At 43.0% G+C, this 27,450-nt stretch overlaps 1 long non-coding RNA gene across 2 annotated transcripts in view; it reads right to left on the bottom strand.

Annotated features, from left to right (window-relative positions):
- Window positions 1-3,834: 3,834 nt before the first annotated feature.
- Window positions 3,835-27,450, bottom strand: part of LOC121083866 — a 29,855-nt gene continuing 6,239 nt past the window's right edge. Inside the window, exons 3-5 of one of the 2 annotated variants that reach the window (XR_005826509.1) lie at window positions 18,457-18,542; window positions 9,061-9,187; window positions 3,835-7,422 (exon numbers count right to left, since the gene is read on the bottom strand). This is a non-coding gene — a long non-coding RNA (uncharacterized LOC121083866). The remainder of the gene's footprint in view (window positions 7,423-9,060; window positions 9,188-18,456; window positions 18,543-27,450) is intronic. The other variant, XR_005826510.1, reaches the window with a different exon arrangement.

Below are 27,450 nucleotides of genomic sequence, written 5' to 3'. Positions count from 1 at the left end.
AAGATTATTTGTTCCTGGAATGAACCACAAATCAGTCCAGAGGAAGTAAATATGCAAAGCATTTATCTTTCTAGTGAGTGGAAAGGTGAGCACCCTGTAGTGGGTACTAGAACTATTGTCATAACAAATAAATGAGTCTGAATCCCACATCTTAATGCATTCAAATTAGCATAGCCAGAATCCACCCCAAATCTGGATCCAAGTCACACATGTGGTTTCCATCTTAAAAGAGGACAAATCAGTTCCTGGATTCAAACTCCTTGAGCTCTGAGGTTTGAATCCTCCATACCCAAAGACCATAGCTCCAGCCTACATGACAGTTACATACCAAAGGGGGGGGGGGGGGGGGGGGGGGGGGGGAGCAGGGGACTGGAGAAGTGCATGTGTACACATAGCATGCAAAGGAAGCAATTAAATGTACACTGAAAACAATTTAAAAAATTATTCATGCCAGAAAGTGCTCTGATGTACAGACTGCTTAACATGAATATTCGCTCTTGACATTAACTTGCTGCAGCTAGCTGAAAGGGCAGAAGATTACAAGTAATAGGACAGTGGGAATTTTTCTGGGTTTGGTGAGCCTGCTTACAATCAAACATTTTAAATTATCTGGATTTACAGGGCTTTGTACCCTTTCAGTTTCTCTCCTGTTTTTTTCAGTTCCTGCAGGCCCAGTGCACTGAAGGTAAACCTACTTCACTTTTAATTCACTCTGTCTCTTTTGATTTCATTAGATTTTGAAAGCTTTCAAAGGAAGTCAGAGGCAGGAATTAGATAAAATATAGAAAGTGGGACATTTCTGACTGGTTTGTATGCTTTCAGTTTTTTCTTTCTTTCTAAAAAGAAAGCATTTTTTTTAAGCAAACTGTAGGAGGGCTTGTAAAAATAGATATTTACATTTACATACTGGGACAGATCCTTAGCTGCCATGGATCAGTGTTGCTCCATCTTCTTGAACAGAGCTAACCCTAACCACCACAGCTGAGAACCCGCCTCTCACGCATGTTGCGTATATGTGTGAAATATGTTTAGGATTCTGTATTTTTGCAAATGCACAGAAGCTGCTTCTTCCTCCAGGTGCTTTTGCCTGTGCACTAAGTTGTAGGAGTTAAAGCTCCTCTGTTTTTAACTGAGGGTCGTGTCCTCAGGGAGGCAGGGTGAGGAGGAAGGATGAAGTGCAAGAAGGACACATGCACAAAGGAATCAGCGCAAACAGAGAATTCCAGAGAAGAAGGTAGGGGAGAGAAACAGGAAAGAAAATTATGTCCCACATAGCCATACTGTGGTCTAAGGGCATTACTTCTTGAGAGCAACTGAAAACCAAGCAACATCTGCATTCACAGCAACGGTTCAACAGTTAAACTGTGACTGAGCAGCAACCATGACTTTTGGAAAACACCTCAGGTGTTTCCTGCTAGATAGCAGGAATAGTGGGAGACCTGCTATTGATAGCAAGGTGGAGAAAAAGCAGTTCTGCACTCAGCTGTGCTGTTGCTAGAGTCATGTAACACAGGACAGAGAGTACATGTTGCACCAGATAGTGTTAATAGGTGCCAACAGCCACCTTCGCTCCTTCCCCTTCAGTGTTTCCCAGAGTGAGAGTCGGGTGAGTATCAGTGTGGAACAACCGTGTACTCTCCTGCACGCTTCTGCCCACACAGTGGGACCCTGGTAGTCATTCAGACAGTACTGGACTCCGGACACATAATGAACACTGAATATCCATAATAAATAATAATTACCACAGTAGGGGGCAGCAGCCAGCTGTGGAGGAAAAGTAGGGCCAGCTGCTGGAAAAGATGTAGGCATTGGCTGAGCATGCAAGCCGGGCACTGGGGAGGGCGAGAGGGCCGTGGCTGGGAGCCAGTGGCAGCTTACTGCCAAGAAGAGGGAGATAAAAGCACAAAAGAGGTTCACCAGAGGGAGCTGCTTCTGGCTACCCCTCAGCAATTGGTAGCGGCCCTGATCCAGGAGGGAAGGCTGATGGCAAACAGGAGCACCGCCAGCCAGACTGTGTGGCCAGCACTGCTCACACATACCATGCCGGAGCTAGCAGGACGAGTGTCGGTAAGCCAAGCAAGCCTGCCGCAGTGAAGCAGCCCTGCACAAGCCTCTGGTTTGCAAGAGAGCCATACCTCCTCCAGAAACGAGCACAGACTCATCCTGCTCCCCTCAGCATCTCCCCAGAGGCACCTCCAGCTGAAGCAGGGTCAATACTCCTGAAATGAGTACAGCTCCCCAAGAGGCTGATAGGCATCTGGTCAATGCTTTTCTGAAGTGCCTTGATACCCAGGTCTACTTGATTTTATTTGGAGGGAAGGTCCGCGCAGTTCTGAAGATCCCCGAACAGCAGCACTTTTAGCTGTCTGAATTACTCTGAAGGTCTGATGCTTAGCACTTGGGGTCCCCAGGTGATATGATAAATGAAAAACTGCTTTTGAACACGCTGCACACACTTAGAAGTCCAGTACTACAACTAAAATTTATCGTAGATTTGAAATATTTTCCTAACCACCCTGAAAAGTCATGTCTAAGGCCAAATCGGTTCACCAGCCTGCTTTTCACAAGATTGTTCATGGCATGCTCCCCACATACTGGCTCCTCAGCAAAGTCAATAGCATCCCAGGGTAAGCTCCTCTACTTGCCCCATATGGAATACTTAACTATTTCACTAGCACAGCATAACGATTAATTAGCACATGTTCTGTGTAATAATTATAACAGCGTGGCACATTTCACTCAAATTTAGCTTAGTGAAATTTAGCTTTACTTATATTCATGTCTTATCTTCAAGCTTGTTTTCTGTGCCTGGTTATTTTTCACTGAGTTCAAATGCAAATAGATAAACCCTGTTTGCATTTCCTTCCAAAGGAGAATCGTGTTTATTTCCAGATTCTATATGCATCCACCAGGAAAAGTCACACAGGACAACTGAAGGGGGGGCGGGGGTTGCTGTGTTCCTAGTTGGATAAGCATAGTGGGTGTGATGTGGGTGATGTTAAAGGGAAGCCACTTTTCCTCCATTTCTCAACAGAGAGGCTGAGGGATCTTTTTGGTCCCAGCAAAAAGAGCGAGCTACTGTCTGGATCTCAGTTTATGTAGCCCACAAGAGAGTGGAGAACTCCACAGAAGACAGCCTCAGGCATATAGGGCATGGTATCAGGGAGAAACATCAATCGCTTTTGCAGGTAATAGCCAAGCATAATCCATGTGTGAGCTCAAATGCAAATTCATGGGCAACAAAGAGTCTATGTGCTGAATATATATACAGTTCAAACATAAAGAACCAGTTTCTTTGTGAATAACTTTTATCTGAACATCTGACCTTAAGAACCAGCCTCAGTCAAGTGCTGGCAACCACCAAGATTTGGAAGGAAGTTAGGGGTGTTGCACTATTTTGAAAGCTCTGTTTTGAACCAGCTGTCATTACGGATGTCTGCTGGTACCCCATCTTAGCATACAGCCTGTCGCTGTTGAGCATAATGGGAACGAGCCAATGGAGTGTACTGAGCTATGCTTTCTTGCATGTCTTTGTAGCTCAAATTATCCCTTCACACAGCCATAACAGGTAAGCTTTGAAACTGTTTATGCCACATTCTAATTGGTTCCATTTAATTTGTGTATATGTCTCTCTATGTGTATTTGTATATACATATATGCATATTTATATGCACATATGTACATTTGGACATCATTATTAAATGTAAATATGCATATTGTCACATATTATTGCTATGTTCATCGCAGATTCTTAGAGTAATTGGCTTTATTATACAATAAAACAACCGTAGAAAGTGAATGCCTTCTTTAGAATAAAAAAGGAACACAGGACTCATACCATATACATTTAATGGTTTGGACATCTCAGTGCCCACATGAAAACAAGGAAACGTATATTGGAATAGGCAGTATAATTATTTCAGCAAGGAACATCCATCCCACACTCCTAGAAATATGAGATTCAGCATCACGAGATCCTAGCATTATGTCATCAGCTGCATGAGTTTCACAGCTTATCTTTCTGATTTTATGTTACAGAAGTAAACTCCAACAAGAATGTATAACACTGCCAATTTAACAGCACATTTATGTTAATACTAGCTGTAATGATTTCAAGGAGGTGAACAGGATCAGTGTTTCTGTACACATGTATGCATTTACGCATATATATGCATACACACATATGCACATACAAATGCATGCATGTATGTGCACTACATATATAAACTGTCTTTAAAGATACCATTATTTTTAAAGGTTGATTCCAAGTACATTAAACTTGAAAACAATGTTCCATAAAGTTGACCAATTTAAAGAAGCCCCTGCTGGTGCATGGCAGACCGAGCTAGCTGGTATCATTAAACATCATCAGATGAGGCTGCAGGTAGCTGAAACGTTCCTTAATGAAAATTTAAAGAGAGCAGATTAAAATGATATTCCTCCAATCCAACAGAACACAAAGGTAAAGACATTCAATTACAACCAAGATCTCATTTAGCACTAAAGAAGTGTTGTTTGTTGATCAGAATTTATTGCCTGAAGTGAACAGCTAGGCTTGTGACTACGTATATAATTACTTTCTACAGTGTACTCTCTCTGTACTCAGATATAGTTATGGAAGGTGACATCTTCCATAATTTTAGACTGTAATGTCCCTGACCAAGAGTTAGAAAATCTCAACAACAGCAACAAAGATCTTTTTATCTGTGCTACCCTATCTCCTACCATTGTGAGAAGTAAAATAAATCCATAATGGCATGTATTTGGTTTTTGATCTACTAGGTTAAGTGTTTCTATAGGTTTTTGTTGGCCCATAGAATAAGTGGCACCAAGGAAGCGGTTTGAGCAGGATACTCTACCTGTGTGTCTCTCCAGAGTGCTGGCAGCTTTCCCCTGGGCACGTCATGAGGGTTTTCCAGTGAGAAGACATTGAGGACACTCAGCTCTATACCAGATCTGTCATTAGTTCAGAGAAATGCATCACATCTTTAAAATCTCATAACTAAAAAAGATACTGACAGGCAGGAGTGTGACAAGAGGAGAGGAAGATTAACCAGGAGACTGAAAGGACTGATTTGTTAGGGAAGATTAAATGAGCTAAATAGCTATGGGTTGGCTTAATGTTAACTAAACACAACATCACGCTAGTTAAAAGATATTGAAGGAAAATAGCATCAATGAAGGAAAAGAAGGAGATTTGCAAACGGACATTACTAGGAGAAATATGATGATGTTAAGAAAGGAAAAAAAAAAACTTCTGACAACAAGATACTCTAGACAGCACAATCTCTCCCTAGGGACATGGCATCACTTAGGACATTTAATCTAGGCACACAAAACAACCGAAAATATGCCATAGGAAACAATCTCATGGTGTCAGGGAGCTGTACTGGATGACCTAAAAGGTACACTGCTAATTTGTGTGCACCTGTTATCTGTGATTTTCCTTGCTTGTATGGCCAACTCATTGTTACTTGTGTGTATTTAGTTTCTCTGGGCCCAATCCAACTCATGCTGCAGTCAGCAGAAGTTTCCAACAGGAGCAATAGGACCTTTTCCATGTCTTTGCTGTTCTAAAAAGAAAAGGAAAAAAAAAAACTAAAAAACACCACCACTCCTGCAAGAACTATTAATGTATGTTGTGTATGGATGTATATACAACTAAACTAGATCGGTCCCTTAATATTTCTTGAATATTTAAAACTGTGTTTATCCTTAGAGGTATCTGAGTAAATGCGTGTTTGCTTTCATACAGTGTATCTAAAATGTTTGCTCAGGAAGAAACTTACCGTTATCTAAGAATAACTTTTGACGAAAAACTGCCTTGGTCAAGGCAGAATGAAGACAATTCTCTACACTAAACTAAAATATATATATTACACAGAAATGGCAGAGCTCTTTCTATTGCTAAAGCAGAAATGCAACTGATGAAGGCAACTAACAATGAATTCTGTTTTCAAACACTTTTACCCAATATCTGAGTGTATCTCATCACACGATGCTTAAATTCCAGCTCACTTGCACATAGGGAATCACTGTTTTGTGGCAGCTCTGTGTTGGCCCCTTGAGAGGCACAAATTTCTGTGTAAGTGAGGCTGAATGTTCAGGGGTCAGGGCTGTGTGTTGGTGTTGTCCATATATCTAGCAGCTAGTATTGTAAATCTTTAGAGCAGCATTTCTTGAAAATACTAAACAGACATTTTGGTAGCCAGTATTAAGCCTGTGGCTATACTGCTTCAGGCTGTGATCTTGTCAGCTTTTACAAGATAAGTAGGGTCAGGCAGGGTCAGCACTTGGATTGGTAACTCTAAGGAAAGGCAGTAGCTGCAGGAAGTGTCTTGGGCAATAGAAGAGACATAACTGTTTTCCCTGGGCCTTTTCTAAAACCCTGAGGAAGGCATAACACCCGGCTGTGACATGCGAGTGACATCCTCACCCTCTGCAGTTACCAAGCACCTCATTTTCAAAGGGGTCTTCCCTGAGCTGGGGTGGAGGTGTGCAGTACAGCGAAGAGGACACCACAGAACTCGGGTACTGCTTGCACGTGTCTGTGGTCCTGGTTGAACGACATGTAAATACACGGCCCCAGCATGTTTCATTGGGAAGGAGGTACAGGTGAAAGACATTTCTGACATCTTTGGGGATGCTGACAGCTCTAAATTAAGTCTTTGGCTGTGTTTGTAAAACAAAAGACAAGTCTATTTAGCCAAGACCTTGTACCAACTTTCAGCCTCACACATTTCTACAGAAAGTATGGAAGGGCTGATAATTAAATCTTTGCCCAATGGTCTACATTGCCAAGAATTTTAAATTGTAAGTTAACCAATTTCTCCTCTAAAGTTCAAACAATAAATAAAATTCTATGTGAAAAATGGAGCCTTTTATTCCTTTGTCGAAATCTGATCAGAGTAAACTACAGATGTTAAAAGGCACTGCAGTTCAAAGAATTAAAAAGAATCTTATGGGGTTTGTACGAAGAAAAGAGTTTTAGAGAATAATATGGGAAATATTATAATGCTATTATATAAATCAGTGGCACATCCTCACTTTGAATACTGTCTTCAAGTTTGGTCACCTCATCCCTGAAGAAAGGAAGTAGAAAAAGAACAAGTCCAGAGAATGGCAACAAAAATGATAAAAGTCAAAAGGATGGAAAATTTCTTGAGAAGAGATAAAGAACACAAGCACCAGCTTGTCTCTCAGAGAACATTCACCCTCATAGGACTGCAAATCATACATGAACCCTTTCCATAAACTTGGAACAAGAGCTGTTGCCTGAGATAATCTAGAAGATGTCCTTGGACCCTAGCAGTTCTTCTGGAAGGCTTTGGGCCCTTGCATGAAGCAGACATCATTGCAGATACTTTCATCAGTGTACGCTGTTCTCTTTGAGGACTTTCAGCCACTGGAGGTTAATGTGACCTATGGATAGTGGACAGGACACAGAGCTACATATTAGCAACAACTTTTTTCCTTTGCTGACTATATCCCAAACTCATTTTTTAGTCTGTTTTAGAAACTTCGCTTTTCCATACCCTTCTTTCAAACTTTGCATGAGTTTTTCAGAAAAGCATAGGTGATTCAGAGGTACAAATCCATTGACCTGCGTGACAATCTTTCCAGTTAAATCACTCAGCTTCCTTGAAAAAGTGCCATTTGTCTATTCAAATAGTCCCAGCCCCAAAGGACTTGCACAGTGTCCCTCACTTTGTGTGATGGGATCCCCAGGCTTCATCAGAGCTCTACTTAACCATGACTATAATATAAATAACATGTTGTCCTCATGATCTTCCAACCTAATTAGCAGCAAAGGGAAAATAAAAAAAACAAAACAAAAAACCTTTCCTATCCTGCAAGGTGAAACAAAGATGTATCAAATTTCAAATGGAGAAGAGGTATTGTTTTTCTAAACTCTATACAGTTAATGGAACTTGCTGCTGCCTGGATAGTACTGAGAGAAACAGCATCATATTTATAAATGGGGAGGCATTTTTAGCCATAAAAGCAAATCTTCACACAAAATTCAGATTGGGTTCAATTCAGTAGCATGTAATACGCAGAAGATCAGGTTAGGTTATAACACTGGCTGCTCCTAGCCTTCAAAAAATCTGTGAGTTTTTCTAGCATGCTAATCATCCCCATGGTTCTTGGCATATGTCAGTCAATAGACAGGGTCAGGAAGGCATCTTCATACGTGGTTAACTGTTACACTGTTAAACACGCAGTGAGGAGGGAAAGTCTCCTTCCATATTGTCTAGTATTGGCCTCTGTCAAAGTCAAGGCATCTTAGGATTGACCAGGGCCAGTGAACGCTAAGGAGCAGCCAGGAACACTCAGAGCAATTGCAGAGCATCACTGAACATCTGTGTATGGGAAATGAGGGGCTGTCTGACCTGCTGATGGATTATCAGGGAAGGTATGGATTCCTACATAGGCCTTCAGAGGAAACACTAGGAGGCTTTTCAGACTGGTGGCTGTTCATGTCTCTTTCTAGAGCCAGACAAATTTTCTCCAACCCTGTGTGGGAACCCTGGAGGCAACAGTCATATTCACGCTAGCACGGTGTGCCTTACAGCAGACCAAGGTCAATACAATCTTGGGCTAAAGAGGTTTGGAGGAAGGTGAGGAAACCAAAGGCCCAATGGCTGCAGCTAGCCTTCTTTTTTGGTCCGTGTGACAGCACACCCTGGAGCCCTACTGCCACATCACCCAGACCAGCATCCCTTCAGAGTGTCCCCAGTCCCTGTGTAGAAACAGACCCACCCACAGGAGCCTACGGAGACATATGGCCCATCCTCAGCTGCCTGTGGCCAAATGGTACAGCTGAACCTCTGAAGCAGGGCAATGTTCCCCGTGGGCACATGCACTCTGTGGTGCCCCGGCACTCTTTTCTGCTTCAGATGGGACAGAGACCAGGAGATCTCACTTGCCCTGAGAAATGTTGCCGTATTGTAGTGACACATGATAGACACCTGGTTCATCTCTGAACTGTTAAAAAGTTCTTAATGCTAACAAGGTACCAAAAGAACAGAAGCCCTTTTTTTCCGTGATCACACTTACCTACAACTTCAGTCATCTTACAGGCCCCACAAGAAATCAGGGAGGATGTCTTCTAGGGAATAGCTGTGCTGGAGTCATTTCAGTTATGGGAAGCTGTTTCAGCATTGCAGGTTAGAAAAGTTATCTACTGGGATGGAAGAACAGAAAAAAAACCAACATTAAAAGGAGCAAATCAGCTCCTTACACTAGCAGTTTTACACCAGCAATCTGTGCTTTCACATAAAGATGGAGCATGTACATAAAGTAAGCACAAAATGCACACACAGTTGTGATTCCAGGGTGTTTGTAATGGCAACTTAGATTGTAAATTATTTCTTTGGGGGGCAGAAAGCACAGTAGAAAAAATGTATATTATTCATAAAAATGATTGTCCTGTTCACTTGTATACCTCTGCAATTTATTCCATAACAGCTTTTTACTTCAAAGAAATCACTAGCTAATGACATCTCCAACTTAAAAAAATCCACTTATTCACAACCCTGTCCCTGAGGGAATTCCTGCATGTTATCAGAAATTTTTCCAAAGATCATTAACAGATATTACAAACCAATTGAAACTGAGTATTTTCTTTGCAAATTACTTTTAACTTTAGAGCTATTGAAAAAAGACATTGAGTGATTTAATTTACTTAATCTGTCTACAGATTGCAGCTATGTGCATATCCTGTGATTGCATTTCCAACAAAAAGCATACATAACTATCCCTAATAGAGATATTTTTCTAAATTATCGTACAAGATCAGTAAGATCTCTGAAGATATTAATGTTTACTTTTTCATTTAGAAAATTGCACTCAAGAAAGAAATGGGCACCTTTATTCTGTTGTTATCTTAGAAATGATAACACACCATAATACTTATTCTACCTGATATTTTAATTAAAACTCTAATAATCATCACGTCTGTATATCCTTTGAGGATGTGTTCTACTGATTTTTCTGAAAAATCACTGTATTTTCATTAGGCTGTGAAGCCAATATTTTAGAAACACCTTACGCAGCAATGAGTATACCAAATAAGATCCTCTGCCTTGTACCAATCCAAAACATCTAAGTGCAGAGCAAGATAATTCAGCAGAGGAGGGCTGGAGTAGGTATCTTATACTCCACCTTATTGCCTCAAACTCCTCCCAGAGAACCTTATGCATATCGGCACCACTTCTGCAGAAAGTGCGGAAAATACCTTCCCCCACGGACTTTTAGCTTGTAGATTCCTGGCTACGGTTCCTGCTCTTTTTGTAGATAAGAGATAAGAACCTCTTGAAGCCCAGGTGGACTTTGAGGGCATTTACCCTCAGTGAGAGTGAAGGCAGCGGCTGTACTTAGTGTACTGCTCAGTTCTGAGCACGTGTTACATGTGTTTTGCCAGATCACTCTGTGGACATGCAGGCAAAGCAATGCATGGTTTGAGGAGGTGAATCAGGATTAGCTTCTGAGAAGTTCAGCTCAGCTGAGTTCGTGACTGTCTGGCCAAGGGGCATGAGCAGAAGAAGGATTTTAGATGTCCTAAGACCTTTATTAGCAAAAATGTGGGTGATGAACTTAGGGGGGATGTGGATTGGGATCCTGGACTTGGACATCTATATCCCACAGGCGTCTCAGTCGTATCCTCTTGTGGCTTTGGGCCCAGAGATGGCTATTCAGAGAGGGACCCAGATTTGTCACAGCAAATAGGTGCCTAAACATCTTTTCATATCTTGCTTAAAACGGTGTGAGAAGTGTGCCGAAAGGGTGACAGGATTTGAGGGTGGTGGTTACTGTCTCACCTTCCTCAGATAGTCTGCATCTTCCCATAAGCTGGGTCAGAGGCCTGGGACCAGCCCACAGACCTCTCCATTCCCAGTACTGTTTAACTCACTATTCTGCTGTTTTCCTTTCCTGGGTTACACCGAAAAGATCTCACAGTGAAAAGAATTTTTTTCCCAGTGCACCAAAAAGCATGGGGTCAGTTAACTTGAGCCAATTTTGAAACTGTGTCAGTTGCTGAAAAGATTACTCCCTGAGCTACCGGGGGTCCAAGTTTGTCCTGTGAATGTTGAGACCAGAAATCTTTACAAAGGTCTCACACCATTAACTTGGCAGCTTGTTCCTTTCCACCATCCTGTGGTGACAAGTGGGCATGAAAAAGGATATGGGGTGGCTGCTGTTGAGCAAGAAGGATCTGCACAGGTTATTGGCTTGGTTTTAACCCACTCTGCACTCAGATGAATGCAAAGGGAGGACAGTATGTCCTTTATTTCTCCTGGTGAAGGTGCAGCCTCTCAAATTTGTCACGTTCCTGCTCTTCATTCACCCACATGACCTGCTCAAGACACTTCCCTACTCATGGTCCAAACCCCTGGTTTACAGCCATAACAGCACTGTGGGTGAAAGTAGCTGCCATTGCAAAATCCTGCTGCTCTTTAGGATCCCCTTTTTTTAGAGCTGTCTCCCCCACCCTTCTGTCACATGCATGCAACTGGCATTACAGTGTCCGTTCAGATGGTGCACTCGGGAAGCCAGAGCCCCAGCACATTTGCCGGTGGCTTTCACTTTGCACTAACAGCGCAATCTCTCATGCATACCCGGCTCCAAGGATGAGTCAGTTCAGCGCTGGAGCATCCTCCCCCTCTTCCCTCCCCGCCTCCTCCTCTCCCAGGTGCCTTACGTTGCTTGTGTTTTAATACAACCGGCTGCCCTGTGCTCTGGGACTCCTTCTGCGTGGGGCCTGGCAGCAGAAGCCACCACCATGCCTCCATCATGGGTGACCTGGACTATCCACCTGCTGGCACTGGGTACCGTGCCATCAGCTGCCAAACTGGCACAGCTCCACTGGCCACGGTGGCTGAGCACCTCTATTGTCACTCAACCCAGGCCATCTCCATGGAGTCCGATAACACATCTGCTAATTAATGCCAGTTGTGATCATTGGTCAGATCCTCAACCGGGATAAATTGACACAGTTCCATTTAAGCCTGTGACAATTATTGTCAGCTCAGAGCTGACACGGTGGCTTCCTTTATAATGTGGATATATGTCTTGTTGAAAGTGAATAAAACCCACCAACTAGTTGCATATAAACTACCAAACAATCAGAAAATGAAATGATTGTCAGTAACTCCCAGTCCAGGACAAATTACAGTGGTGACAAAGAAGTGATAGCCCCAGATATGTTAACAACTCTCCAAGCTATCCAAGCTCCTTATAATAAAAATAATTAATAACAATAGATGTGCTTCTGGATACATTCACCTTTCTGCAAGGAAATCCTGATGAGTCTGTCTTTTAAAAAAGAGACTACCAGGAAATTCATATGTGATTCTATTAACTTATAAGCACAATGTTTCACATTTTAACAATCTAACAGATCAAATCTATTCTTGAATCCAATTTTTAAGTCTTATAAGCAACACCAGTAAGTGAAAAGGAACAGCCCAATAACTTTCTTGGGTTTCTTTTTCTGCTGTTTGTCAAAATTTCATTTCAACCAGTACTTCCACCCTGTTAGGTTGTATCACCCATCCTCTCAACCACAGTAAGCAGAGATGTAGTAGGTATTAAATCCTAACTAGAGGCAAGTAAGGCACTCCTGGAAATAAAGCAAAAGTTTGATAGTTGTGTCAAAAGGAACGGCTGTTATTATTATAATTTATTATTTGTTAAGCACTGACAATATGCTCAGTTCTGCTGATTAAGTTCTTCTGAGCAAGTTCTACTGATTAGCTTCTAAGGACAACACACTGTACTACAAAGAAGATATGTGACAGCTATCAAGACTTTTGCTTTCAAGGCTCACTTAGCAAAACAATTACACGCCAGTTATGCAGGTTTTATGGGAAAAAAAAGAGAGAAAATGCATAAACTGAGTAAATATCATGACTTTTGTGTTCACTAATTTTCCTATTCCAGATCTCTCACTTCAATACTGCCTGACAACCTCGAAGTTACACTAAGATTTGAGGAAGATCTAAAGCCTCATCCCTGCTTATATTCAGTTTTAAGAATCATGCTATATTAAAGGCAAGCACAGAGGTTGTATTGTTAGGATCTGTCTTTGGATTTGGGACTCACTCCCTGGGAAGGACAGAGATAGCTGAATGGGGCCAGCCTGAGACAGACAGAAATCTGAGCAACTTCAGTCTCACATGCACATTTCCTTCACAGCACAACACAGACTGGACAGAGTTAGCCAGTGCTCCACTCGTAGGTGCTGACCCAACCTTAGGAAGACTTTTGGGGGTGCAGGTGCCAAATGTTTCCTATCCTGCTGGGCCCTTGCTAGGCTGCAAGAGCTGTTTCTCTAGCAGACCTATTGTTAAGTCTCTCTACCCTGAGCTGTAGGCACATTTTTGCAGGGCATCTAGGAGTCAGGATGTTGGGTTTGTGCTGGTCTAGAGGCACTGCGGCAATTCTATTCCTGACAGACCCAGCGAACTTTGTACCTATTTTACATCTACTTTACCATGGAAAGGAATCACAGTTTCTTCTCACATCCTTGCCCTTAGACCATTTACATGCAGCTTACCTCCAGGGTGGCAGATTCCCAAGAACAGGCATTTGATGGCAAAATAATGCATGTACCTCTGTGTATACACGGCAGGGGATGGGGCTGAGGACTGCTCTAAGAACTGTTGGCCAAATTTGCCTGTCAGGAGGGTGCCAAACAGACATCGTCCCTTGCCCTGGCCAGGCAACACCTAGGCTTTCTAACCGCAGTGCTGCCAGAGCTCCAGCTGTGCAGATGTTCTTAGAAGAAAAAACTCCCTTTTGTCTGCTGCTATCCTCTAGCCTGCACACTTCCCTAAATCCCACCAGCATGCTTTTTTTTTTTCATAACTGACAGAGAGAAGTGAGTTCTTATATAAATCCTTTGTGTGAAGATCAAACTGCGTGCATGTAGAACTATTTTTTTTTTTAGGGGAAAATCTGCCCTAAAATAATCATTCCATGTTATCCCCACAGAGCATCTGCGCTGCCTTTCAAAACGCATCCAAGGCCACCCTTAAAGACCAGACTCAACATTGGCAGGCAGCGGGCTGTAGCTGAAGTCTCCACGCATATGGGGAGGGCAGAGTGTGGGCAGCCCGGGGCAGGACTCGGGTCAGGGGCAATGCAGCTGGAAGGGGCCGTAATCTGAGTTGCTCCTTACAGACAATGTCAGCCTTTGTGCTGATAGAAACTTGTGGGGCAACGCAGGAGCCAGACCGGGGCATGTGAAAAAGGTGTTTCTTTACCTAGCTAGCTTGGACTCCTCAAGCATCCAGCTCACAGAGACTGTCGTTTCAGTCAAAACTGGGAAGTTAACATTAGTTTGTTAATAGACTGAGGAGTGGAGGATTTGGTTGAGAAAACATAGCCTTTCATTCATAAACTCAGAAACCCTTGTAATGGAGAGAATAATCAGCAAAAATGACCATCTGATTACAGTACTAAAAGGAAATTCTTTTAAAAAAAACAAAGAAGAAAGAAGAAAGCCCCCAAATGGCAGCAGAACAGCAGTTTTGGGATTAAGTTCAGTGTGGCTTGGTGTTTGACTATTAAACAATTTGATGATGACTAGGTATTTGGTATAGTGAAGCCCCCATGTGTGACACCAAGGAGTAATATGACTCACTGTAGCAGCTTATCTTTAGGAAAGCCTCCCTCTCTCCTTCTTTCACTCTTTCTGTTCTTCTTTCTCCCTTGTACTCCCAATTTGCTTGAATGCAACACAGTCAGGGTCCTACAGCCAGCCCTAGTTTTCCCAGAAGGTGCAGCTTTTAAAAAGCAGCACAGGTTCTTTTACTCAGGACTGTAAAAATGGGCTTGCACTCCAGTGCAACCATGTAAAAGGTGGATAAACCAATTCCATTAAAATAAAAACATTCTACCTGTGCCCATCCCCCTGCAAAGTTTTAGTCAAAGCTGGAACTAAACCCTAATCTAGCCTTTATTAAAGTAGATAAAAACTTCCTTTTATTCCCCCATTCGTTTTCTGCTGCTGTGATTTTCTGCATTTCAGGCAAGCCCGTGACCAAGAGCTGCAGGGCCAAAGGGGGCTGGATGTGCTGTATTCCTGGCCCAAATGGAAGCAGGAAATACTAAACATCTTGCATGGAAGCCTGTTCTCATCAGGTTTATAGCCCAGCTTTTTCCATCAAAAGCAGTGAGGATGGTACAGACACAGTTCAGAAATGCATCCAAGCATATGGGAGTATATCTACACTAATCCTCCTTTTGAGCTTCATCCAGCACTAAATCAGAGCCACACCAGAGAGAGCAATAATGCAGTAACTGGTGGAAAAAGTATGGTTCCTCTCTATTAGGACAGAGAAAATTAAACATGACTCACTTTTCTCCTTAAAAACTGTTGGAGGAATGTCAACAGCACAAAGCATGGCAGAGACTGGAAGAACCAGAAGTCAGGTACCACTTTAACTTGCCTGCCCTGTGGCCGTACACCCCTGTGCACTGCAGGCTACACCTGTGGGGCAGCCACTGCTGGGACAGCCTTGGGAGAGTAACACAATAACTGTATGGGTGACAAAACTCAGCTGCGAGGCTGTGAAAAGATCTTTTGGCAGGGTTAACCTGCACCGTGCTCACGGCAGCACTGTGGCTGCAGCCACCACCTCCAGATGTTCCCCGAAAGCATCGCTGCCAGAGCTCAGGGGAAGAAGGGGTGCGTGGCCTTATTTTCCCAGCCAGAACACAGGGCGCTCTGTCTGAGAGAGGAAAAGGGCTTTGCTGAGCTCATCGGAGGACAAGAGGGCCCTATGGCTGTGACAAGGCCCGAAGGGTATGCCATCGGCGCTGGCTCGGATGTGGGAGCAGAATAGGCGGTGCAGTGACACCCTGCTCCCCATCACGAGCTCTGGCCTCTCCTACTGAAAGCAAAAGCAACAGAAAAAGCTGCAAGGCAAGATCTGCACCCAGCGCTTGGGATGCTCTAGCACATGCTGACTGGGGCTCAAGCTCTTCATTGCTTTTTTCCTGTGCCCAAAGGAAAAAAAAAAAGATTGTTCTAACAGTGCCACCATGCTCCACAGCCTACAAACACCACTCTCTGGACCTCAGACAAGGGGACAGAAAGAAAGGCTTTCAACAAAGCTTGCTGCGGGAGTGCTGATGGTTAAGGAGTTTAAAAAAAGCTGTCAGCTGACGAAATGAGGTGGGTAGTTAGGGATACAAGTTAGGAAAGGGTTTGGCTAACTATTTAGCAACAGGAAAAAATAAATACTGCTCCACATACACGTGCAGAGCCAACCTACGACTTGCAAACAGCCTATTGTTTCCACACATAAACTTCTTCAAACTAGAATTTTCTTGGTCACATTTGTTACCTTTTCTTGTTTAAAAGTGGAAGAAATCATATTCATCTATTTTCTTAAAGACAGAAATATGACTCAGTGGAAAACCCTCTACGACATCCCATCCTTTAAAATTACTGACTTGAATCTCATCTAGCGTAACTCAGCCTTACAATCATAGAATCATAGGATGGTTTGGATTGGAAGGGACCTTAAAGATCACCCAGTTCAAACCCCCCTGACATGGCCAGGGACACCTTCCACTCAGCCAGGTTGCTCAGAGCCCCACCCAGCCTGGCCTTGAATGCTTAAAGGGATGGGGCATCCACAGCTTCTCTGGGCAACCTGTTTCTGTGACTCACCACCCTCACAGTAAAGAACTTCTTCCTAATATGTAAACTAAATCTACCCTTTTTCAGCCTAAAGCTCTGTTGACATCTACAAAGCAGATTCTCTTTACCTCATGTTAAGATCTGCCCCCATAAGCTGTTTCTCTGGAACAACTTCTCGTCCCCTTTTTTTCCACAATATCCATTTGGTTTAAGGTGACTTTTCCTTTCCCAGTATATGGAGCTGAATGACTATGACGATTTACATTTATTTTAAATCACAGCCTATTAAATGGAAAAATAAATGCTAGTATGATTATATGGTTTACTTTTGAATGAATTATTGATATGAATGAGTAGTTGCAGCTATCATAATTACTGTTTATTAAATAAATATATTTTGAATTAGAGACCCTTGATTAAGAAATCACATTTTTGTCTGAAAATTGTTTCCTTGCTGCTAGTATAAGAAATACCTCGCATTACTCTAAATAAAAATAATAAAAAAAAAAAGTTGGTGAAATTATTCTATTTTTTTTATCTTTTCCTTTGCTCTGTGAACTTGGCAGTGCTTTGTGCATATTCCCTTTCACTGCTTCTCTCCTCTAATCAGTTAAGTGAGGCTCTTTCCCCTCTGTTGTTTGTGTGGATCTGTCACATATCACCTAGAGACACAAAAAAACATTTTAAATAGGAAAATGCAAAACACAAAAACTAAAGGATTGAGGATCAGATACCTGAAACTCCTCTCAACATTTTCTTTCAAGCTGAGCACGTTTCATATTAATGGTGTCTCTTTAACATAAATAATGATCTAATGAAATAAATATGAAATCGAAAGAATCATAAAAAGAATTTTACATTTAAGAATGCCATCTGTGTAACACTTAGCCTAACAATGAAATCATTTCTGTGCCAAAACAGCTCACTCCGCTTCCAGCACAAGTTACAAGGAGAGGGTAATGGTTTTGCAGAACAGGATAGAAGTCTGAGTTCAATCACAGAAGGAGCACCTGGGTTCAAACTTGCGGCGCTTCACACAGACAAGGAATCTTGCACGTGAGTTTTGAACCAGCCTCTGCTAATGTTTCCACCTCGAGTCATCACGAATTTTTCATGAGGTTGCCGATCTTTATGACAAGGAAATTTAGATATCAGAAGAGACAATTTTGGGGATCAGTACGAGGGCATCTCGCGACAACTATTACACCCATTCTCTGCTTGCCCACCGTGCAAACTGTCCTGCAATCCAGAGACAGGTTTGCCTGACTGAAGAGCACAGGACTCAGAAACAAGACCCCCTTTAAGTATGTCTGCAGCCAGAAAAGTTCTCCCTATAAAGCACTTAGGACTTAACACCAGACTTAACGTCAGCTCTTAGGACCGGTGTCCTACACCTGGGTTGCCCGGGCGTGCAGTGGGAAGACCCGTGTCACGGGATGGAGATGCTGTTCCATGAACTGGGAAGCCAGGCTCTTGCTGCACGCGAGGCAGTGCAGCACAGCCCTGCTGCACACAATGGAGATTGTTTGTTTACACCAGCCGAAGAGAAGGGAACATATTTGTTTTGAGTGAGCTGTGTTAGAATACATATTGTTTTATATGCCCAGGCCTCATTACGCCGTGCTAGTCTTCAATATGGATCAGATCCTAAAACTGCTCAACATACTGAAATAAATGTGAGCTCTACCCACAGAACATCTCCAGACTTAGGCCTCATGTCTATCAATGTCATCTCAAAAAAACAAATGTTCAAAAAAGAATAACAACAAAAGTATCTTAGAGACATGAAGGATGCTCACGTGTGGTAGATGCCATTCAAGGAGATGCTGAGGAATTACTTGCAGAGAGAGAAATCCACGTAACAAGCCTGGAGAACAGAGTGGGCCTGAAAGAAAAGGAAAGATAATTAAGGTTCACTGAAAGAAATATGATTAGTATCAGTCAGGTTTGTATTTTAGGAGTTATTCTGAAACTGAGAGGAAATTCTTCCTTCACGTCAGTGATGTGGACCCATTAACATCTCCCCAGGCAAAGGTGGCCGCAGCCTGTATTTTGCTTAAAGATATAATTGTGAGAGCATCCACAGAGGAAGAGTTAAAGCACTGTTTAATAAACAACCTGAAGTGCTGTACGCTGTATTCATATAAGGGAAGGTATGAGCCAACAGAGAGAGATGTTCAGCTGCAATCAAAGAGGATCTGAGCCTAACTGAGCACTCACATGACAGTTGGGATCATTTCGGATCCCTTCCAATGAAGATAAAATAGCATCAAAAGCAGGGAGGCTTTTTTCTTTCTTTTAAGGATGAAAACACAACATCATTAGTCAAATTTTCTCTGAACTTCCACCTCCTCATGTTGATTTGTACTCAGGTTGAGTAAACATATCTTTCCATCAAGGTAAATAAATGTAAAAGCCTATCAGTAACTTAATTGCTTAACGAAGGATGCAGTGTAGGGTGTAACACAGGTTTTGACTATACTGTTGAAGTTAACGACCTCTCAAAAACACCTATTATACAGCTTGGCAGTAAAAAATATCTGTTCCTTCTTGAACATTTTCTTGTAAAATTTCAACCATCTACTAAACATTTTTTCTAGTGGTGGGGAGGGGGTGGAAACCTCTGAGGACAATTTCCCAAGTGGATTGATGTAAAATGGAGTTTATTCATTTGAGATGCTGTCCTTTGGGAGCCTGCATGCCACAGAGAAATTAAGGTAGAAAGAAGCAGGGAGTCCGCAGTAAGGGCAGAAGTTACACAGCGTGGGGGAAATATCTCCACGTGAAAATGGCCACAGTACTGAGTGGGACCATTCGCTGGCAGGGGGGAGGCAGGGCAGGGCAGAGGGGATGGTTGCTCAGCCCACGGATGTCAGGCAGGAGCCTGATCTTGGATGCGTAGCACACACCTAGGGACATCTGGGAGTGTGCCCTCCTCTGTCCTTGCACACCTAGTGCCCTGGATTGAGAGGACCCGTGGGAGAAAGCAGTTGTTCCCATTAAAATCAAGCCATCTAATAGAGGTGCAGGCAAAATCAGCTCTCCGGCGAGAGGACAGGGAGGGAGGAGGGTATGCCATGCATCTGAGATCGAAATCTGGCTCACGGTGGGCAGGCAGGCAGAGTGCAGAGGCACAGCTGCCAGCCTGACATGATGGATCAGAGAAGCTACTAAGGAGCTGCAAGAGTCCAAGCAATTGAAGCAAAGCAAAACATGGAAAGGCAATAGGTCAGCCCATCTTTACAATCTATCAATTAAACAATCATCCATTTCCAAAGGTGTATGATGTCCTAAGCAGTAGACATCCCAGCACGTGATTATTACTGTGGTGGAAGGACAGGCTTACCAACAGGAGTTAATAATAATAATAATTACTAGGAGCACTAATAATTTTGGATAGGTCGTTCCATCAGTGAACCCCTCTGAGGAAATAACACAGTTGGGCATTTTGGCTTAATTCTGTAGTGCCATATCAGCTTTACTCAGCCCGTTGGAAAACAAAGGTGTGTTCAAAATTGTCCATTACGTGGGAGGCTTTTGCCAAAATCTCACCCTCCTTTGGTTAGTCAGCAGTGGTGAACGCTGCAGAGTCGGCTTCAGCTGCTTTCTCCAAAACCCCGAAGCTTTCAGAAACGTTCATTTCTGCTGGCATCACTCAACAGCTCATTGTTAGGATTTGTTCTCATTGGCATGCATGAACTGAGACTGATGTATGGGGTAATCCAGAGTGACAGCCTTCAGCCCCAAAAGTGGATACCTGCTTCCCTTAGAGTCCAGGGACTCACACTTGACTCAGAAGGATATACACAAAAATTATCTTTCCTCCCTCATTCGCCTGTGTTAAGCCTAAGCGTGTTCATCCAAATTAGCAATCAGGCAAACTGTGCATGCAGAAATCTGCACTTGTACAAACTGTGCAATTTTTTTGTAACATTCCGAGATTAAATATCTTGACAAAAGATGAAAACCCTTTAACAAATCTGCCCCTAGAGAAAAGTAACATTTTTTATTCCATTTACTGTCAAATGACATAAAGAAAGTATAGCTGAACACAGTCCTATAGGTTGATTTGTTGCTTTAAATAATGTCACTAACATCCAGATATAAATGTGACGGTGCAGAAAAAAAAGTTCACATTGAGCTAGATTCAATTACAGACCTAGAAATTGAAATTAAGTCTGATGCTACATGCTTAATTCATGTTTGTGTGACTGAGAAAGGGAGTATCTGGTTTACCTTGAATTTCCTGCCTTAGTGTGGTGACCCACACGACCCATCACATTAATTAAAAAATAGTTTTCAAATGTAGCCTAAGTGGTATTGCACTGGCAGGAGGAAACAAACACTTTTTTGTCCTCAACATGTTATGTGATATAAAGGAAGCTGTTCAATGTCTTTTTCCTTCATTCTTAGGCAGGTCTTACAATTCTCATCGAAGAGTAGGAAAAAATACGATGACTTCTCACAGCAAGAAGCCAAAGATTCTTCTTTAATAAAAAATTACACATTTGCCCCTCAAAACCCACAATCCTCTCCTGACCACATAGTTTGAAGCAGGTGCACATGGGCAATTATCACACGTTATACCGGTGTACACATGTAGGTATTACACCCAGTATGGCACATTTACGTTTAATACTCCAAAATACTATATCAGATCAGTGGACTTTCAACCAGCACACATTTGACTACTGATTTCACATATGGGGCTGGGACTAACTTTTTTCCTAATATGGTGATGGCACAGGCACTATTTAAATGATTCCTGAGCCTTGTAAATATACACCAGATGTATCTTTTGTAAATGTTACATTTTTCAACATCTCAGCATTTGTGAATAGTTGAAAGCGATGCCAGCCATCCTTTAATGGGGCACAGAAGCATACTGCATTCAAAGAAATGGCACACCATTGCAATAGTCAAAATTACAAGTGCTGTCAAAAAGCTACATTTTCGCTTTATTGATTAGCACCAGGTAACGCAGCGCATTGCATCGCACCCTCGTACGATCCTTTTTCAGCTGATGTTTCCCTGCACACGGGTACACAGAGAGGGATGTGGAGCTCCCAGGGACCCAGAAGGGCAGAACCCTGGGGAGCCAGACATGCCCCCCCCCCCCGGATGACCAGAGGTGGAGCGGGAAGGGGTGCAGGGGCTGCTGCTCTCGCAGCCGTGGCCACCACCCATTGCCAAGAGGCAACCACAGGGATGCACCCACCTTCCCAGGGCTGGGGAGGAAGCAAAGCGCACCTTTCCCACCGGCACTGGTGCTGTTTGAGGCTATGCTATGTTTTTCTGCAGCTCGGGCTCCTGCTGGTTGATTGCAGAGGTAACTCAGCCCAGGGACAGGCATCTCCTGTTCGAGACCTCTCCTGGAGCACAGGGTGAATTCATTCAGCTGTAAGAAGCAGCCGCTGCCTAGGGTTTGCTGGACCTCTTTCATTCCCACCCCCCCAGACCTTTCCTGGCTTCCCTGTGTCACTGCAGAGAGCTCACAGAAGAACCAGGAGCATATGTGTGATGGGCTATGGGAAATGTCCTCTCCACGCTTTCTACCTCCTGGCACTTGTCCTACCCGTGACCACCACAACCCAATGGCCCCAATGGTCTCACCGTTTGTGTCAGGCAGTAAAAAGAGCCCTCAGAAAATCAACCATCACATTTGCCTGAAAATTTGCCTTTGCAAGATTTGCCCCCCAACTGTCCCACAGGTAAGAGGAAAGGCCTTTGCAACGTCGCACAGTTACTGTTGTTTGCAAGGCTGGGGGCTTTTGCTCTGTGAATTTTGTGCTGGAGTTGCACAGTGCACCTCAGCCCAGAAGATCAGCTAAAATCAGAGCTAGGTGACACAAGACAATAAGCTCAGAGGGTATGTGGACTAGATGTAATGCCCCACTACAAGTATTATTTCCAAGTTCACAGGCTTGCAAATTAAAATGTCCCTGGATCGCTGCCATAAAAAAGAACATTAAAAATCAGGGGAAGAGGTCTGGGCATCTGTTAGAAGCATCTAATATATACCAAATGTGTATGCTGAGCTTCTTAGATATATGTGTTGTTGAAATATAGCCTACAACTAATGTAAAAGCAGAAATATTTTAATTGTATTTTTCCATTTGATATTCAAATGAAAAAAATATATCTTATTAAACACAACACTTGGCTTTGCTATTTTAATAAAAAATAAGTTGTTGAGGAAAAGAAAAGCAAAACTACTGATTCCTTTCCTTATGATGATCAAATGAGCCTTTCATGTTTGTATCTTATACTTCACTTTTTAGCATTTTGAGGCAAATAGCAGATATCAAAACTTAGTAAATAATCAAAGACTTATTCAGTTTTTCCAAACTGTCATGCTGCTTATCTTGTAATAACTGATCTCTTAGGTAGCATAAGCTATTTAATTGCTACTGAAGATTATTTGAATGAAAAAAGAGACGACATTCTCCCTTACCCCTCAAAAATACAAAACTATATTCTTCAAAAAGACACATGCCGACAGATAGATTCTGATCTCTTCTACACATGCACAAGTGCAGGAGCTAATTTTACAAGATTTGATAGGAGCTGCGTATCTGAGATTACACCCTGTCCTCCTGCCTGCACATTCCACATGGAAAATGGCTTAATTTGGAAATAAATTTTGTTGCTGATATATCCAGACTCCGTAGTCTCTGGGCATCCAAAGAACCAAACCTATTAAATTATTTTTAAAGCAGCTAAGTATGCACAGCAACTGTATTTTAAATGGACTTTTTACAGTGTTGGCAAAGTGCGTATTCATGTATCCCCCCTGACATGATAGACTGTAATGGCTTCGGTCTGTCATGTCAACCATCTGCATATTAAACAGTCCCTAAGTACACATTGACACAGCAGACCCTAATAGCTCTGAAGCTGTAACAATCTATTGAGTCAATAATATGCATGTTAAAGAGCATCTCCTGTACTTCCATCAATATCTTTTATCTTTTCCCTAATTTGTATCTTCTTTTTATATGTATATTCAGAGTCAAGGTTTTAGGAACCTTTATCCTTTAACATGCTGCTGCAGATGTGAAACATGTGGCAGAGAGAGGCATATGCAGTAGCAAAATCCTTCTCTAGTATCTGGGCCAGATCTTAAAAGGAGGACTGTAATATTTTGACACTGGCAGCACACGTTCTTCCAGATAAGGTGGAAACAGCCCCTCGTTTCTGCTGGGCCGGGTCTGGTGCTTATGAAAAGCCCGGGAAAAATTCCTGATGATTTCACAGGCTTTGGACAGAGCCCAGTGTGACGCTACTCATTTCCTATTATACATTTCCTTCTAATTAAATGAAATAGGTCACAAGGGGAAAATGAAACAAAAGACAAGTGTATTTATTTACAGTAATATCAACCCCAAAAAAGAACAATCCAAAACAAGAGAAAAGATAATACAAAATACACTGTCTCTTCATTAACTTGAAATTACATCTGGTACCATGGTCTTAATTCATTCCTGTGTGATCCCAAGATCTTTTATACCGTGGAAGAGGGAGACTGTTATTTAAGCATAAGAAAAGGGTGACTTAACTTCCTTTGTCTACATAACCACAGAGCAAAAGCTTAATTTGCTTTTCCTCAACTTCACATCACTGTACGGCCGTGCAGTCCTCTCACACCCTGCTCACAGGACTTTCCCGTCTCCTTCTGCTCCTCTTGCTTTCTGTAAGCATCACAATTTGGCTGACACTTTTAAAAGAGAAACCAAAGTGCAGTTTGTGTTTCCAAAAGGCAGACCCAGGGACAGGGAGGTCACTTGACCCTATCAGCAGATCTTACTGGCCTGAATTCCCCTCTCCTTTCCACTAATTTGACACCGATGTGTCTTTGAAGCACATGTGGATTTATTCCAGCATATTCTCGATTAACTTTCACACCAGTGAGGGCAGAATCGTGGTACTCCTCCTGTGGCTTCATCCTTTCTCTGCCTTGCACCATTTCATGTCCCTAGGCAGACCAGACCAGACCAGATCTTCTACATCTGTGTCTCACTTTAGGACAGCATCCCCTAGCCGCATGACAAGCACTGAAGGCACCTGCAACTTTCTTCTCGTAGCCAGCAGACTCTTCTTCCCAATGCAATGGCAGAAAAGTCAATCAGATCCTCCCCCTCACCACCACCCCAACCATGAGGCAAGTCCTTCAAGCCTCAGAGTAGTGCATCCACTTCATCCTGCGTGCCACCATGTGTGTTATCAGGACAGGACTTTCTAAACAGTGGGTAACACAGTGCTCACACAGCCACAGTATTCATTATTTGAGCTTATCCGTTGAATATCTAGCAAGCAGATTTAGTTTTGGGCAGGAGATGTTTTTTTCTAAATTAAAAAAGCTATTGAAAAAATCAAAGCAAATTAAAAAAAGCTAAAGGATGGGTGCCATAAAAAAACCGATAAAACCAAAAGTTACTGGAAGTCCTGCTGTCTACATTGCCAACACTATTTTCTTTAGCTGAGGGAGTCAGCCCGAGTGGAGCTCTGGAAGGGCTTGTTCCTGAGGGAAACTGTTCATTGCCAGCCCCCTTCTGTGATGCTGCAGTTTATCACCAAATAATAGATGAAGCGCAGTCCTCTCTCTGCAACATGATGGGTACAGCCTTGCTCATTTGAGGAAAATGTGTCCTCGCTGCAGGAGCTCTCCTGCGCTATTCACTCTAGTCAACCCTGGTACTTGCTGTGTAGCAGCCCAACAGCCAGGACCAGTCGAGCCCTGGTGACGGTAGGAATGCCACACAGCAATAACATAACAGCTCTGCATCATACACGGCACCCACCTGCTCATCTGGCTTTTCTGTTTGCACTTAACGAGCCCTGTAGGCTTTCCTGTTACTTACCAGAGTTACCAGGCAATGGCAAAGAAGGACAGGAGAAGGGGGGCTGCTGGCCACACAGCCAGAGAGTCCTTTAATGCTAATCCTCTGCACAGAGGATTAATGGGTTGGGTAATGCTAACTCTGGGTGGCCAGGACTTCCAGGAATTGTTCCATTGATTTATGAGGAGATGTCACCCGGTCCAACCCTATGTTAGAGTAACTGATACCTGCCACCAGGTGAAAGAACAGTCACCAGCCTCAGTCAGTAAATGAGCCAGCTACGGTAAGGATGACGGAGAGAGGGCGAGCGAAAGAAATGCAGTGCCGTAACGGGGTGCTCCGTGTCTCCCCAGCAGCCACCTTGTCACGCTGCAAGTGCAAGGTGAGGTCTCCAAGAAGGGCCTCGCCTTCTCCCACCTCATCCCCTCCTGCACAAGCTTGCCTCAGGTTTGCCTGACCCCTACCCCACCGAAGTCAATGGGAAGATTCCCAATGACTCCAGTGACGAGTACCCTCAGGCAAATGCGGGAGACCAAAATTTGGGCAGGGCTATGATTTCACTGTCTGTGTGCTTAGGATGTCTCCTTTCCCACACGGAAAAATGCTGGCCACCCTTCCCACTTTTTTGGTTCTCAGTGTTCAACACTGCACCTGGAGTTATCTCCCATTTACCAGGGAGCTGATTTAAGTGTCTGACTCAGTCACATATGTTTGGCTCCCTTACCCAGAGTAAGATTTGGCCTACTAGCTGTGAAAACAGCTTATATCACATGTGCTGCAAAGCCTAGCCAGAACAGGCTGAATAAAGGATGAAGTTTAATCATGGAAATGTTGACCTACAAATAGAGAACAAAATGTTAAACCACATGGTATAGGGTGCTGCACGCCCCAAATATCAAGGAGAGGAAAGAAGAATTGAACACATTTGGAAAGTAAAGCTTACTGTTTGGGGTTTGTTGTTTTTTTCCTTTTTCTTTTTCTTTCTGCAGATTCGGAGAGTCAGACCCACACTGTTCCCGCTCGCGATGACACCCTGGCATCTGAAGAACAACATGACACCCACCACAAAATGCTGCTGTTGGCTGGCACCATCTAAAGTGGCGAGGTTTGGTGAGGGAGGTGAGACTGCCAAAGGAAGGCAAGTGGGGGTGTCACAGCGAGTGGGACCCGGCCACCAGCGTGACTCGAGTCTGTGGGACTGCTACAAAGTGGGGAGAGGCAAACGTGATGGGAATGAATGCCCCTTTCATCCCGCATCCTTGAAAACTAGCCATGGGTTACCTCCAATGGCTGGGGGGGGGGTCTTTGTCGTTATTTTCACACCACCTTTCAGCCGGGACATTCTCACCTTTGTGGGTTTCACACAAAGAAGGGCAGCTTTTTTGGCAGAGAATCCATTTCCATTTTTAATCACAGCCATCACACAAACAGTTCATCTCACAAGATGAACTTTATTTATCCTTTATATATCACAGCTTTATTTAACATCAGCTGGGGGGTTGCAAAAGACAAGAATTTTTTAAATCAACAATCATCTTGCTTTCAACAGCTTGCAGGCTTTGTCTTTAGGTACGCTGCATTTTAGACAAACGTAGTTAACAGCAGCCAGCCAGACCTGACTGACAACTGTTTCTTTACAGGATTTCTATGTGCCAAGTAGCTGGACAGTAATATCCATTTGGTATTCATGGAAAGTACTTGCAGAACAATAATGACAATAATTGCTTCTGATTCTTGTGTTTACAACACTGCCAAAGTATCATTAGAGCCTTATTTATAGATAATAATGCTTATTAATCACACATATTTGAATTTTGGAATGTATTAGATTAATATTCTTTTGTAACTTGGTTCCGTACTAATGCTACGGAAAGCACTTTCTGAATGCAGCCCACTGGGAAGTGCTCGCCTCGGAAAAGTAAAAGTATCCAAGCCATCTGCAGGTGAGGGACA

This window comes from Falco naumanni, chromosome 2, assembly GCF_017639655.2.
Source record: "Falco naumanni isolate bFalNau1 chromosome 2, bFalNau1.pat, whole genome shotgun sequence".
In the NCBI taxonomy this organism is placed as follows: Eukaryota; Metazoa; Chordata; class Aves; order Falconiformes; family Falconidae; genus Falco; species Falco naumanni.
The sequence above is the reverse complement of the archived record's forward strand: the minus strand, read 5'-3'. Positions and strand labels throughout refer to the sequence as shown.